This window comes from Arachis ipaensis, chromosome B04, assembly GCF_000816755.2.
Source record: "Arachis ipaensis cultivar K30076 chromosome B04, Araip1.1, whole genome shotgun sequence".
Taxonomy (NCBI): Eukaryota; Viridiplantae; Streptophyta; class Magnoliopsida; order Fabales; family Fabaceae; genus Arachis; species Arachis ipaensis.
The window spans coordinates 131,245,010-131,259,254 of record NC_029788.2 but is presented as its reverse complement, the minus strand read 5'-3'; the positions used below and the strand labels follow the sequence as shown (position 1 = coordinate 131,259,254).

Below are 14,245 nucleotides of genomic sequence, written 5' to 3'. Positions count from 1 at the left end.
CAACTTGCTTCGAATTACGTTTGAATGAATATGCATGTAATTCGAATCAAGTATATTCGAATTAGAGAAGGGTAAATCGAATTGACTCGATTCGAATTAATAGGCTCATGTGACTCTATGGAGTTCGAATCATATTGATTCGAATTATTCAATGTTGGTGACACTAGGTAGTTCGAATTAAGTTGATTCGAATTACTAGTGAATTGCCTATATAATGCTACGTTAGTTGGATATATATCAATTTTTTTTCACATTCTTACTTGGATAGTTGGATATATATCTTATAGTTGATACAAAAGATATTTACTGTATAATTTTATTTTTCTAAAAATATTATATATATATATATATATATATATATATATATATAGATGATTACACAATTTTAGAAATATTTAAAAAGTTATTGAATAATTTGAATCAATATGATTCGAACTCCATAGAGTCACGTGAGCCTACTAATTCAAATCGAGTCAATTCGATTTACCCTTCTCTAATTCGAATCTACTTTATTCGAATTACATGCATATCCATTCAAATGTAATTCGAAGCAAGTTGTTTCGAATTACATGCATTTGTAGTTCGAATCAATATGATTCGAATTATATTTAAATGGTCATTGTTGGATTGCTGAAAAATTTTTTGTTTTGGCTGATTTGGGTAATAAACTTCTCAGCTTGGTTTATTTGAGTTTTTTACCCTTAAAAATATTCTAATTTTAAAGTTTAAACTAAAACTTCCTTTAAACTAAATTTTGGACAAAAACAGATAAAAGAAATCTTGACAAAAAAAAGAAAACAAAAGAAAACAAAGGGTATAGGCCCAAGAAAGAACCAAACGACATACTGGGACCGGTCAGGAAAACACTGGCCCATCAAGGATTTCCAACATCTAAAAGGAGAGAATCTACTTTCACCAAAAACAAAATAAAGAAAGGACAGAATCTACTAACGCAAAATTGATTCAGACTATTTTCACTCTTTAATTAGAGGTCTTGGATTTAACTACTAATGACTAAAAAAAGTAAAAGACTCCTTTAAAGATTTGTATTTATCTCATGAAACTTCTATTGAATCGAACTAAATTAGTCGGGTTTTTTTATTAGAAATATTATATGATAGTGCTTGTAATGAAAATATCTTGTAATGTTATGAAAGAGAGGAGAAAAAAAAAAGATAAAGTTAATGGAAAAGGGTTTTTGGAATCAATTGGGTGGATGTTGACTAGCTTAGTCCGTATAATTAAGAGATGTGAAAGTGAGAATAGAGGCACATGAAGGGACAGTGATGGCATGCGAGAGCCAAATAAAATTATTATTAGTAATAATAATAATTAAAATTTCTATTTAATTTTAAAAAAAATTTAATTTGTAATTTTGAACAAACCTATTAATTTTAAAATAAATATTAGATTGGACGATTGTTACGATTTTATTTTTTATATATTTAGTTTAGGGTGTGTTTGGTTTGCGTTTTTATTTTTAATATTTTCTATTTTTTGAATTTTGTAAAGAAAAAAGTACAAACAATAAAAATAATAAAGTACTATTTTTTTATTTTCATCACCTCTTTTTTTATTTTTTTTACAAAATTCAAAAAATAAAAAATATTAAAAATAAAAATAAAAAATAAAAATACAAACCAAACACATTTTTAATTTTTTGAATTTTAAAATAAAAAATAAAAAGAATTGGCTTATATTATTATTGGTTCCTTAAACTTTTTCTTTAATTTATTTTTCTAATTTTACGTAAGCTATCAATTTTCTATATTTTGTACTTTGTAGGGTGAGAAAAAGAGAAAGAAGAAGATGAATAATAATAATAGTAATGATGTTGTCTATGACACACTCACATGCAAATGCATGCGCATACAAAACTAAACAGAGATATGATGCCATGCAATGCAAGTTGGGCCTTTGCGGCTAACACACACACAACACACACACATGTTGTCCAATATGCAATCAATCAATCATCAAAGCACGCCCACTCCCCACAAAATCTCTTTTCTTTTTGTCCTCATCATCATCAACCACCACCCATTTCCGATCCTTATTTATTCCTCTACATTCATTCATTCATTATGTTAATTACTATGTATTTGTTGGGGGTGGCTAATTTTCCATTTATTATCACATTTATAACTTATAAGAACTATCGCCACTATATATTAGGGATGGCAATAGGTACGGTAAGATAGAATTTAGATTAAATTCTAATTTTATCTGCGAATTTGAGAATATTCTAACCCTATTTTATTCGTTTTTAATTTATGGCTTACTAAAAAGATACAATATTATTATATAACTTGATGATGATAATTTAAAATAGAACCGATTTTTATGTAAAAAAAAAACGTATTAAATTGTCAATAATAATCTTCTCTCAGTGACTATAAATTTTTTGCATTTAGTGAGAATTTTTTTATTCAATATCTACTTAAAACATATTTATTATATAAGTATATAATATATACCTATATAAGATGCGGATTGGTAGGATAGGATTGAGGCTCAACCCGCACCTACTGCAGTCTGCAGATCCTATCCTACCTACTGCAGATTTAATTAACAACTCTATCCGATCGGATTGAGTCTAGTTAGATACTCACAGATAGAGTTCATGTTGTCACCCCTACTATGTACTGACGTATGTATTAACTATTAAGTGCATTCATGCGAATAATTTGTATGTTTGTATCCGCCATGTTATATGTTTGAACTTTGAACAAAGGTTCAAAACCATTATTTCGGATTATGGCTATATTGAAATAAATAACTCAACATCTACAATCATATGATGTGACACATATATGTCATAGGATGTTGGTTCCTGAAATATACAGTTGAGGCGTTAACCTAGTGTTAAAAATTATTATTTTTATTATAAAACATAATTTAATTTCGTATTAAAAATTAGGTTTGACTGAATATCTATTTTTTGAATTAATCCAATCTTTTTAGACAACAACAATTTATGTTAGATAAAATTTATTGAGCGAAATCAATACTAAAATTATTATAACACTACAAGAATCTCGGACAAAATTTAAATCGCTTTAAAATAAAGCGTTGCTAAATCTGTAGCAATAATTTTTTTAAACTGTTGGATGAATGGCCGCAAAATTTTTGTCGCTATCTATCGGATTTGTTGTAGTATAACTCAAATCTTTTACAAATTAAAAAGAATATATATTTTATTGGGATAGTTTGGTGGATAGAGAGGAAGAAAGATAAAGGGCAAAGGCAGGTAGGTAGTGGTATCTGAGTAAGTGGGGTAAGGCTAAAGCAGACATAATACTAGCCACATAACGCGCATACTCAACTTTACACATTTTTTCTGATCAACCTTAGGAAAAATGATAGTGATAAGATTTAAAACAAGATCTCACATATTATTTCCAACAATAAGGGCCCTAGAACGTTCACAACTTTAAACCTAGTACACAAGAAGGGAAAAAAAATGAAAAATGAAAAATAAAAAACACAAAGCCGTTGTTGTCACGGAGAACGAAACAAATATCCATAGGCTATATATATTTTGACACATTATTGATGATAAAGGAAAGGGACTTGGTGGATGTTATTAGGTTTTTTGGTTCGGAAGAATTATAGGGAATGTTTTAAGGGATGATGTGCAAAATGAAGAAAAGGAATTGGAAATTTGGAATGATCAGTTTATTATAAATTATCTAATATATTTATTATTTTTAAAGTTGGGTGATTATCCACACTAATAAATATCCAACCCTCTCTAATAATATATCTGAGTGTGTTGGCAACCTTATTTGCAACAAGTAGTAAAAATTGCATAGCTAAAGAAGGAGAGGAGATTCAAACCCAAGTTTTTTTAGGCAAGGACTTATCACTACAAGAGACACGCCGAATAGCGGCAGTTTTTTTTATGGATTTGCGGCAGTTTTAAACCGCCGCAAAATAAAATTCCAGCGGCTCCACAAGCGTCGCCTATTAGGGAGTTGTAATTTGATTTTGCGGTTTCGAACCGCCGCAAATCAGATAATTGATTTTGCAGCGGTCACAGAACCGCCGCTATTTTGGTCAATGGATTTAAAAAACATTTTGCTGCGGTTTCAAAATCGTCGTAAATTTATGCAGTTTTTTTTTAAATGTGACGGTTTTAAACCTCCACAATTTCATACAAGAGCTTAAAAAAAAGTTGATTAACTACTCAAATGGTTTATACCATTTCTCTTTACTATAACCTATTTTCTTTACATCATATTTATTAAAGATATTAATATAAAAAAACACTAAATAAACAATAGATAGATATATAATCACAAATTTAAGCAAATCAAGAGGCACATAGGTCACTAAACTGTTGAGCCAGATTACACCAGTCTAATCCCATCCCATTTCCTTGATTCTTGCAAAGCTTCAGTTAGCATATACTGTCACAATTTTCACTAGTAGGTGATAACATGTAAACTTTTCATAGATGAATCTAATATATAAATTTATAATAGTGCTCATCCCTACTGGTTTCTACATACAACCAAATATACTGAAAGAAATGTGAAATTAAATTGATTACCGAGAAGAAGTTAGTGTCCTTCATAAGCCAAAAAAATCACACAACAATCCAATACCAGTAGCAAATATCTCCTCAATTTCCAGCTATCAGGTTGTGGGAATGGTTTCACTCTATCCTTGGATATTGTCATAATGGTACCTAAAGGGATAATGGTGAAGAAAAATATCATTAGAAAATCACACAACAGTCCAAGCAAACTATATGAAGGTCATTCAGCACAATATTATCTTACCATCATTTAGTATGGCAATGATCAACACCATAAAGGGTGCAAAATCAAACTTCCAAATCAATGCAATAAACGTGAAATCAAACTACAAAATAAAAAGTAGATCAAATAAAATTATATGAACTATTTAATTAGGTATGTTAATTCTTGGTTGTTCACCTATTTTCTACACTTACCACAATATGAATGGTGAAAGACACTGCATATATCTGCCATAAGCAAAAATAAAAAATTTTGCAATGTTAGAACACTAAAATATCAAAAAAATTGCTGTGATGATATGAAATCAGAGAATTAGTGAGTAGAGAAGATGAGACTAAGCTAGATTGCATGAAATAAAGTGTATTATTAATGTTCTTATTAGTATGAGTAGCAGTGATGATATATATAGATACATCACAGGCATATCTTACAAAAAACAAGATAAAAAACAGTAAATATTAACTAACTAATATAAAACTGTGATTACTCACAATGACAATGCTGCACATCACATGAAAATAAATCAAAAAACGAGAAGCTAAACGATGAAACACGTTCACTTCATACAATATCTTTTCTTTTCTTTTCTCTTTACTGGGAGTCACCCATGTAATATTTGCCTTATATATAGTTAAGTATATAATGCCAATTTGAACCTCAATGCAGAAGCTATTTTCAATGCAGCCCTTGAATTTTAATATATAATAAAAACTGAAAGCAAATTCTCCTATCAATGCCTCTTAAATGTATTCTTAATTCATTATACAAAAAGAAGCAGAGTAGAGGGAAGATATGTAAATAATATATTGTATTATTATTCAACACAAACATAAGAATTTCACCTGAATTGCTTGATCAAAAGTATAGAGATTTTGCTTAATAGTTTGTTTAACAGGGGGGGATATGGAAGGCAGGAGTCGATTACAATCCGCCTAGCACCACCAATTTGTTTAACAATTGCTAAATTAGATAGAAATAAAATTCAAAATTATATGTTCTATCTAATCACCTTATTCCACACCATGAATGATAATATTTAATTCCTTCTTCTCCTTTTCCAAAAAGAATAAAAAAAATTAAAACAGAAGTATGTTCCTATCTTGTTGATCTACTACCTGAATATCTACCTGAATTTTGTGTCCTCTTCTTCTATTTTTAGAACCATAAAAAATAATGAACAGATTCTGCTGCACATTTATATGTATATATTACCAAATATAAGCTTTCTAACTAAAAATTTCACTACAAAGCACATAATAAATAAAAATAGCAGTATAAGTTGATCAACAAGTACATTTAAATCCTTAACAAGAATAAAATTATTTATTCATGCTTTTTGTGCTAGCACAATCACCATGACAATTGAAGAGATCAAAATTTTGTTCTATATAATAAAGCATATAACAGATATAAAACTAGAAAAAGTAAATATTCAAATTGCTTCTATTTATATAATGCCATTTTATAGTTTGAAAACAGAGAACAATAATGTCCTACTACAACTAAGTGTGGTCCGTGCATGAAAGAGATAGGAAGATTCATATTATCCATTATGTAATTTGTTTAAATGACCAAATCTGCTACATTACTTTGATTGAGACAAGAACGGTTACATTGTGAAAAATTCAAAAGAAACTCATTTGATTTTATAGTCTTTTAGTTTGAGGGTGAGGGGTGTCCTACTAGAAAGGTAAATTGATCATGTGTTCAAATTAAATGTAGATATTAAACGGATTTTAGATTTTAATTAGGCCTTTTCTTCTTCACTCTCCATTAACTACTATACTTACTAATAGTAAAATAAAATATAAAACAATCCACCAAAACACTTACAACAACACAAGCAATATATATATATAATGGATAGAGTGAGGGGTTTGGCATTAAAGAAGGCAGTAGTATATTTCAGAGAGTCCATGTTACATGTGGCACAACATAAAGCAACTGTTCTATGAACTAGGAGCAAGAATAGCAGTGGAAATAGAGAATGAAATACTAATCCAATTTAGCAGTCCAGCCACTTCAAAGATACAAAAACAAAGAGAAATTTAAATTACACTCCTAAACCACTTTGATCTTCATACGTTTATTCTATTCAATTAAATGACTTTTATATACATATCAAACTTTATGTGTTGAAAGTTCTCAACAAAAGAGCATATTGTGAAACATATTCAAAACACTTAGCATATTGTCGAACACTTGGCATGCAAAAGCATAAATAATACAAAATAACACTAACAAGCATTCTTTGCAACACCGAATCAAAATTCAGCACCAATTACATGAAAAATCAGCAGCATTTCACAGGGACTCAGCAAAGTATCAGTCAATCAATCCAAACAAATTGAAATTAAAACTCAAGAAGCTCTTAACAGCATGTTTAATTATGTATAAACTAACACTAATTCTAACCTTAACTCAACTAACAATAGCAGATAATCTTAACCAAATCAAATTAAGACTAGAATTAACATATAACTAATCTTAAATTAACTAATCATGTTAAAGGGAGTGAAAACCAACCTCCTCTTGCATGAAAAGGAGCCTTGTCTTCTTTTGTTGGTAATCTGGCCGAGGAGATAGACAAGAACCACTCTCGATTCTCCAATCTGCTTTATTCTCATTTGCACCATGGAACATTGAAGATGAAGAACCTGAATTGCTACCTTCTTTTGTTGCATCCTCAGTTTGATTATCAACAGTGATAACATCAGGTGAAAAAAGGGCATGTTTGCGAGAAAAATTTTTGGAGGCTAAACAAAGGAAGTGAAAAGTTTAAATTTAAACCCTTACCTCTTCGAAATTGAAATAGGGGAATAAAGGTCTCAGATAAATTTATTTACTTCTACTTAACATTCTTTTGAGGTCTTCTCTTAACCCAATTAAACATGAGGCATAATCTGAATCAAAATTAATCAAATATATAGAGAAAATTTGAATCAAAATCCTTAACTCTAAACAACTACAATTTAACTGAATTAATCAAATATATAGATAAAATCTGAATGAAAATAACCTGAAAGTATAATGTGAACCAAGAAGATTTACAAATCTTGAGGAAAATAAGATTCTAATTTTGTAAGTGATCAAGAATGAAAACAAGAAAGAAAGAGCAATGTGGAAGTACGAACCAGTGATAGGGAAGAGGCCACGATAACTCAGATTCGCTGGAGGAGAGGGGAACGATCGACAATGGTGAGAGGAGGACGTCTGGGCAGCCACGCGACTCAGAGATGGCACAGACGTGCACGGTGGATGCGAGAACAGGGGTGGGTTACGCACACCGAGGATGAGGGATTAGGGGTTTCACACACTATAGAGTAGAGGGAAACGGTCGAAGGCGGTGAGAGGAGGTTGGGTTGGTAGCCACGCGACTCCACGGGGACAGAGCGGTGCACAGTGTGTTTGAGCACAGGGGGTTCTTACGCTTCCACTCTCCTGTCGCAGGTTCCTCTTCTTTCTAATTTTAGGTACTGAAGTGATTTAGGGTGAAATCAAAGTATTGGGTTGGGGTTTGCGACAGAATTTCATTGAATCGACACTAATCCAGTTGATTCTACGTCACAATGAAGAAATCGGATGCCAATCGCAGCTATTTTGAACAATTGCGGCAGATGGAGAAAACGCATGCAATTTGCTGCCGCCATCTTCCGCGTAGCAATATACACAAACACATCAAGACTCAGGGGTTCAGATATTGGGGAAAAATTCAATCTGAGTGTTAAATTGAAGAAAAATTTGGCCAAAATTAATCAAAGAACGTTGTTCAAAACAAAATTTAGAAAGCATAAAGATTAAATTCATGCAAGAATAATTTTCTCAACAGCCCTGAAACTTAAATTGGGACGAGGGAGAGGAACATACCACTGAGAGGGGAGTCTATTGCAATCGGCAACGTGAAACACTGCCAAAGGGGAGAAGGCTGCCAAGGATGACACAGGGACGGATGGATTGGGATGACGCCGACGACGTCACACACATGCACGGCAGAAGGAGAAGACTCCGATGACCCCTTCTACTTCACCTTCGTGCACGGGAGCTACACGGCTGAGGGAGGAGCCTGGTAACCGGAACAACGATGGAGCAGACTCAGTTGGATCTGACAGAGGGAAGGGTAAGGACGGCGGGGAAGGAGACAAGTGATTGCTATACCTTGCCTCTGACGAAGGGTTCTCGCGCCAAATACTTGAAGGTTATGGCACAAAATAAATTTGGTCTGGGTATTTTAGTGAGGCAAAACCCCTTCCCCCTAAAGTTATTTGCTGCGGTGAGGGCCCAATACCGCCTCGGTTCAGTTTATTTGGAGCGGGGGTTAATTACGCAGCATTTGTACAATATGACTCATGTTTCTATTACAAGAGACACGCCAAATAGTGGCGATTTTTTTAGGAATTTGCAGCGGTTTTTAACCACCGCAAAACAAAATTTCAGCAATTCTACAAGCATTGCCTATTAGGGATGGAGATTTAATTTTACAAAAGTTTTTGGAAACCACTGGCACAACCGCAACAAATCATATAATTGATTTTGCAGCGGTTGCAGAACCGCCGCTATTTGGTAAATAGGTTTTCTTAAAAAAATTGTGGCATTTTGAAACTACCACAATCAGCTATATAAGATTATAAAAAAAAATTCTAAAAGTCAAAGCACTTTAAAATAATCCCTTTTTATAGGTGAAATACCTACATACACTATAAAGGTTGTGAATTTTATCTACATAGCAATAATTAGCAAAAGAAAGACAAAATGCTAACTTAACATATCAACAAAACATCTATATAAACATAATCTTCAGAACTCAACGCATTACAAAAATCTAAAGAAAGCACTGCTGAATTCTTCACTTTTTACCTCATACTTCTCAATATCTGGATATAAAACAACAATAAAGGACATCATATTTTGGATCATCTCTCAAAGAACGACGACTGGCACAATGTGTTCGGCAAGCAGGGCATTCATTGTTCCTGAAATAATACATGAATGATGAGTTTACATACAAAGATTATATCCTGAGAAACAAAGAATGAATTCTCAAATCTCTACTTTAATTTATTTTTCAAACAAAACACTCCTTGAACTTTCAAAACATTTTTGTCTTTGTGTAAACATTTAAGTTTCATTTATTTTCCAAATTTTTAGAAAAATTTTCATTTATTTTTTATATATTCAAGTGAGGCCTGCTTTTGGTATGACGCATCTCACACAAAACAAAGTAACACTATATATATGTGTGTGTGTGTGTGTGTTTTTTTGGGTTAATAGTTAAATTAGTCCCTGAAAGATAAGATATTTTTTAAATTCATCCCTAAAAGATTTTTTCAATCAAATTGGTCCTTCAAAGATTGTGAATTAATCATTTGTCCTCCAGTCACTCCATTAACAATTTTCTTCAAAGATTGATGTTGTAAAACGTTAATTAATAACATATATAATATCAGATATGTCTAATTGAATATTGACCAAATATGTTTATGAAAGTTTATTAATTTAGTCATTTTTTCCAATTACAAAAATCCTATTCCTAATATAACCTAGTGAATAAATTTATAGATTTTTGTAAACATATTTAGTCAACGTCTAATTGAACGTGTTATGTGTCATGTATGTTATTAGTTAACATTTCACATCATCAATCGTTGACGAAAATTGTGAGTGGAGTAACTGAGGGACATATATAATTAATTCATAATATTTGAAGGACTAATTTGATTGATAAAATCTTTTAGAGACGAGTTTAAAAAATGTCTTATCTTTCAAAGACTAATTTGACTATTAACCCATATATATAATCCACACAATCTCCAAAAAGATCTTTGCATACCATCAGTAAATGGGTAATTCACTCCAAAAAATACTCATGTATAAAGTTATAGCTTTGAAATCTCGGGTAGACTGTTTTAGCATAACAAATGATAATGATTGATTAACGCAATAATAGATCCAATATAGAAATACCATAAAGAACTTACATAAACTCCTTACATTCTTTAAATGCCACCTGATTGAGCAACCTCTTAGTTGCAATGGTTGATGTGATATTCATCATGATTTAAAAATAGTATTTTACAACTAAGACTACTTTTAAGATTGATATCAACAACAAAAGAACAAAATAAAAGCAGCAATTCGAAATAAAAAAGTTATAGACATCCAAAATACTAGAGAATTACTAAAAAGATAATAATACATAAATTAGAAATTACCAAAGGATAGTTCCACTAGTGTTGTTGCCTTTGCACGTAATCCATATATACTTCTTACATCGCTCATTTAGAGATTTTACCAGTTCATCAAGCTCTGATTGGATATGATCAGCATGGGCCTGAATTTTTTATGACTTAAATGAGATACGAAAATAATTTCTCAAGATTGATATACATGCTTAGTAAATATCAAAATCTACCTGTAATGAACCATCAACATTTTCATATTGTTCCATCTTGCAATTGCTTGATACAATTCAAATTTTTTCTCCTGCAAATCAAATAAAGAAATAGTTTGATAGTATTTAAGAAAATAGGCTAGTAATAACAAGTTTTCAACACATGCTATCAATTGAAGAGAAATCTGTATCTCATTGCATCCATATATCACAAAATGTGGCTTCCTCAATAGTTAACTTGGATGATACATCTCCAACATGCTTATATTTATCTTCATACTCTTTTGCTAGAATCTCAACTTGAATTGATAAATTGAGAAAATGATCACACGATTTGGAAACAAAAAGAACACAATTAATTTTAAAGAAAGATACCTCACATTTGTCAGCTGAGGAAAAACAAAATAATGAAAGCAATGTTTTCTTGAGTTGGTAATTGGTGAAGACTTATTATTGATGCCAATTTGCAGAAAGGGATATGACACACCTCAAACTGAACTAACCAATTGTTTATCCTTTCTCTGAATCCCCTATCAAGATGGTAAGCTGGTGCACTCCCATCCAAACAAACTGCAGAGTAATTTTTAGGGGAAAAAAGTTACCAAAATTTATTTCATGAGTTGGCAATAAGAATAATAAGAACACATGTTAAAGGAAAAAATTTTGTTTGCCAAAATTAGATAATTTATGCCATCTTGTCAACCATTTTAACTTTTTCACTTCAACTTGCATAAAATATTGCCAACGGTCGTTGGATCTTTAAGCCATAAATTGCATTGACGACCTTGGCCAATAGTGAAGATAGGATCACACATACCGGAGAAGAAAGAAAAACTAATATGATTAGTTCTAGATTGACATGACTAATGAAAACATAATCAGCTCAATATTCTCTCCATTTTAAGCCTAAAAAAGTAGAAGATAATTCAAAGTAGATGTCTCACTTACTCATGTATAGCACCTATATCTTTTATGGTGAAATTGCATACATCATTGCTTTTATCAAGTAATACAAAATCTTCGGTGCAAAGTCGACATTGATTCCATCCTATTCCATCCTACATAATATTGACTAACTGTGGCATGATATTGCAAGAAACAAAATTTTCTCTTGCCAGAACAATACAACAATAACCAAGCCATATCTCATTAGGTTGGGTGCACTAAATGGATCAAACATTGCCATCCATAGTGTCCTTATCATAGATCATATTTGCACAAAACTTTAAAACATATTCAAAACATTTGGCATATTGTCGAACACTTGACATGCAAAAGCATAAACAACACAAAATAGCACTAACAAGCATTCTTTGCAACATTAAATCAAAATTCAGCACCAATGGCATGAAAAATCAGTAGCGTTTCGCAGTGACTCAGCAAAGCATCAATCAATCAATCCAAACAAATTGAAATTCAAACTCAAGAAACTCTTAATAGCATGTTTAACTATGTATAAATAAAACACTAATTCTAATAAGAAAATCATAATTCTAACCTAAACTCAACTAACAGCAGCAAATAACTCTAACCAAATTAAATTAACACTAGAATCAACATATAACTAATCCTAAATTAACTAAAATATAGAAGAAAATGTGATATGAGAACCTGAGTCGAATTAACATTAGAGTGGCTCTATTCTGATTCTGCAACTGGGAATGAGGGAGGCATGGGCGAGCTAGAGAGCCACAGGCCCACAGTGCGAGGTTGTAAGGAGGGGAAGAAGATGACCGCGGTGACGCTGGATGGTAGCCGCCAGCGAGACAGAGAAGGCAGGAGACATGGGAAGAGAAAGAGAGAAAGGGTTTTCGCGGTGGTTGTTTGGTGAAGGTGGAGACGGTGGTGGTTCTGTGATTCTGATGGAGACTCTAGGGGTGACGATCGATGGTGGCGTTGCGTGGGTGGTCGAAGAGAAGCTAGGTCTGGAAAAGAGGGAGTGATTTAGACTTTAGAGCTCTGGACTTTTGGTTGAGTGAGTGACGAGGCATTTAGATGGCTCTCTTCTTGGTTTGTTTTGCAACCGTTAGAAAGCAAATCGCCGCTATCTTGGTTCTTTTTGTAGCAGAGCCAAAACCGATATTATAATCGCCATTATCTTACCAATTTGCAGCAGTTTGATAAACAACCGCTAATTAGCCGTCGCTATCTTCTGTGTTTGCTGTAATGTTCATATATGTTCGAGTAAAATCATGTAAATAGGTTTAGAGTGCGAGTAAAATTTAAATTAAGAAGTTTGAAAACATGCAAATATAATAGTAGAAAATATTAAAGAGATTTACACTACAAGCAAGTAGGTTAGAGTGAAACTTAAACTGTACTTTAATTAATTTACTCTACCCATTAACTCTAATTATTTTAAAACAAAAGAATTGAAGAAGTAAACTTATTAAAGATCAAATTGGGTTTGTATTTAAGAAAAGCATCTATATATTTGAATTAGCCAAATTATAAAGCTGAGGACTCCAATGATTGGACAATATAATGCTAAAAGAAGAGAGATGGGCAAATAAAGGAAATCAAAGTATATCTAATCTACTAAACATGCACATGCATGCGTGATGTAAAATTGAAGGCCTAATCAAAGGACTAGAAGCTATGCTAAGAATTAAGATGCATGAGGACAATGTATTTTTTGCATATTTTGAGGTGCTAGTGTAATTGTCCTTCATCCATGCCTCAACTTTCGGTAATGTATGTATAGAAATTACTCTAACTTGTTTTATTTGGAATTGAATGGCGTGCATGGGATCTGGGACCATGCACGCTTCACAACACAACACAAATCAAGTACATATATTCTTATATATAGGATAAGCAATGTGGGTTGGTCGAGTGATCAATTCACTCATCTGTTTAAATAAGTGTTAAGTGTTCGAATTTCATTTTGTGCATACAGTAATTTATTGACCAATAATAAAACCTTAAATAGAACTCCAATCCGTAACGGATTGTCTATTGGACTGAAAAATACCGTAAACAATAATTTTTTTTATAAAATATATTTTGTTTTGAGAATAAGTCAAATAATGATTGATTTTATGTTTTGATAATTAAAAACATAAGATAATAATAATAGAACAGAATAGGA

General features: G+C 31.9%; 2 long non-coding RNA genes across 2 annotated transcripts; both read right to left on the bottom strand.

Annotated features, from left to right (window-relative positions):
• LOC110271377 lies at window positions 4,312–7,432 on the bottom strand. The gene is made up of 3 exons (XR_002362065.1): window positions 7,293–7,432; window positions 4,961–4,993; window positions 4,312–4,693 (listed from the first exon to the last, which is right to left on the bottom strand). It is a non-coding gene; the product is annotated as an uncharacterized LOC110271377 (long non-coding RNA).
• Window positions 10,995–13,212, bottom strand: LOC110271376. The gene is made up of 3 exons (XR_002362064.1): window positions 11,530–13,212; window positions 11,176–11,441; window positions 10,995–11,094 (listed from the first exon to the last, which is right to left on the bottom strand). It is a non-coding gene; the product is annotated as an uncharacterized LOC110271376 (long non-coding RNA).